Here is a 3079-nt window from a genome sequence, read left to right as displayed (position 1 = left end):
ATCTCCACAACCAGAGAAAGCCCAAGCACAGCAATGAAGACCCCATGCAATCAAAAATAAATAAGCAAAATTAATGATCCCAGCCTTGAGAACTTTCCCAGGAAAGCTGGGGCACAATGAGTTAATACATAAAAGTAGAAATAGTGAATAGTAATAGTTCATTGTAAAAATGGCTTGAAATATTGAAGTGTTGTATCCATGAAAGGGAGCACTATTACTGAAGTCAGATCTGACTTTTCCCAAAGCTCATGTCTTCTCCACAGCTCCTAGTAAATAGCCAGTACCTGTTGGCTGGGTAGATAAATATAAATACATATTTGTATGTGTGTAGATAGATGGATAAATCGATCATTAGACTTTCCTCCACCTAAGGAATACTAAAATACCCTGTGTATGTGTAAAGAACAAGGATTACTATTTTTACAAAGCTTAAAAAACACAGTCACCCAAGAGTTTCCTTTTTAGGTTACAAAGTTGCTTCTTCTTGAGAAAGGCAAATACCATATAATATCACTTATATTTGGAATCTAAAATATGACACAAATGAACCTATCTATGAAACAGAAACAGATTCAGGGAGATAGAGAACGGACTGGTGTTTGCCAGGGAGGAGGGGGTTGGGGGAGGGATGGAGTGGGAGATTGGGCTAGCAGAGGTGAACTTTTATATATAGAATAGAAACATTACAAGGTCCTACTGGATAGCACAGGGAACTATATCCAACTATCCTATGATATAATATAATGGAATAGAATAGAAAAAAGAATGCATATATATATGTATAGCTGAATCACTTTGCTGTACCGCAGAAATGAACACCATGTATATCAACCATACTTCAATTTCTTAAAAAAGGGGGAAAAATAAAAAAGCCAAAATTATTTAATATTTTTCTTCTTCACTGAGATGTTCACAACCCATATCCAGTCTGAATATACAAAGCATCCACGTAAAGCAGCTGATTGTGCTTCTGATGATAATATTTTTGTTATTATTATAATTGCTTTTTAAAATAAAAGTGGATAGTCATGGTAAACAATAACTGTGGAGAGAAGTTCTTGAGGATTTTAATGAAAACTTTCCCATAGTATAAGAAGCCAAATTCCAGGCCGCTATCTGGTACTCAAGAGTTACATTTATTAAATTAAAACTTTTAAAAATTAAATGTGTAATATTGACTGGGGCTTTTCTTTATGTGGGATGGATCCAAGGGATTCACAGAGTTGGAAGGAAGCAGGGTATGTTGGATGAGGCATGTGCTTGGCTGCTCCAAAGGCTAAAACCTTGAAAAAGACTCCATTCCAGGAAACATCTAGAAAATGAATAATCTTGTTCATGGAACAGAATTGAATGATATTCAGCTATTTTGTTCTTGTCCTAAAGGACCATCTCTCTGGTGTGAACCAGAGGATGAGTGGCAGCATCACAAAAGTTTCATTGACAACACCCATTGTCATTTCCAGCAGAAGAAATTGAGGGACTATTAGAAAAGAGAATTTGGGCAGAGAAGAGAAACAAAGGAGGAAACTCCCCATGCATTACAGTAAGTGCCCTACATACAAACGAGTTCTATTCCAAGAGCGCATTGGTAAGTCCAATTTGTTCCTAAGTCCACCAGAGTTAGCCCAGGTACCCGGCTAACACAATTGGCTATATGGCACTGAACTGTAATAGGTTTATAATACTTTTCATACAAATACGACATGAAAAACAAAAAAATAAAGAAACCATTTTTCATCTTACAGTACAGGACCTTGAAAAGAACAGTAGACAACTGGCATCCAGGGGCTGGCATCGAGTGAACGGGCAAGGAGAGTTACTGACGGGAGGAGGGAGAGGCGGGAGATGGTAGATTAACAGCAACAGGAGATGGAGGGCAAGCTGCAATGTCAGTCACCCCCGATGTCCATGGCTCAGGCTCTGGCTCCTTGCTGGAACCAGATGCACAATCACATCTTTGAAAGTTCACAACTTGAAGGTTTGTATATAGGGGAGTTACTGTACCTTTCTCTACCCTTACCTCAAAGCACAGAGCCCCCTCTGGGGATCCACATTATTTGCATAACAAGACTCTTATCAACCATCAGGGTGAAACATGACAAAAGAATCTGGCCTCTCTGGGCTTATTTGTTATTTAAATATCCGCATTACCTATCATTATGTAAACAAACTCCACCTCACAATGTTAGCTGGAAAGAGGAAAACAGCTCATTTGCCAATACTGACTTGTAATTTATTATTATGCTCCATGAATTAAAACAGAAGCTTATCGATATAGAACTGATAAGGACTTGCTGTCTAGCATAGGGAATGCTACTCAATACAATGTAATGGCCCATATGGAAAAAGAATCTAAAAGAAAAAAAAGGAGTAGGTGTGTGTAAATGTGTAACTAATCACTTTGCTGTACATCTGAAACTTTGTAAATCACCTGTACTCCAGTAATGGAGAAGGAAATGGCAGCCCACTCCAGTATGCTTGCCTGGGAAATCTCAAGGACAGAGGAACCTGGCAGATACAGTCCATGGGGTTGCAAGAGTCGGATAGGACTTTGTGAATACACCATCACCACCACCATACCCCAGTAAAATATTTTTAAAAAGCAGAAGCCTATCAGATGACAGCAATTACTATTTAGTAAGAATGAAAGGTATTGGTTGGCAGCTGGACCTCCATACTCTGATCCACAGCCAGTTTCTGCAGCAGATGGAGATGGAGGTGCCCAGTTTTTGTGGGGGTCAGATACAGAAACACCTGCTGAGCCCCAGCCCAAGGACTTAGGTCATAGAAAGCCATTGACAAAGACCCACTCCCCTGCCCACCCAGCCCGTATTTTTTTTTTTTTTTTAATTTTTAAATTTTTTTTATTTTTTTTATTTTTTTTTTTGTCATACATTGATATGAATCAGCCATAGATTTACACGTATTCCCCATCCCGATCCCCTCTCCCACCTCCCTCTCCACCCGATTCCTCTGGGTCTTCCCAGTGCACCAGGCCCGAGCACTTGTCTCATGCATCCCACCTGGGCTGGTGATCTGTTTCACCATAGATAGTATACATGCTGTTCTTTTGAAATAT

Source organism: Cervus canadensis, chromosome 1, assembly GCF_019320065.1.
Source record: "Cervus canadensis isolate Bull #8, Minnesota chromosome 1, ASM1932006v1, whole genome shotgun sequence".
Taxonomy (NCBI): domain Eukaryota; kingdom Metazoa; phylum Chordata; class Mammalia; order Artiodactyla; family Cervidae; genus Cervus; species Cervus canadensis.
This window is presented reverse-complemented; position numbering follows the sequence as displayed.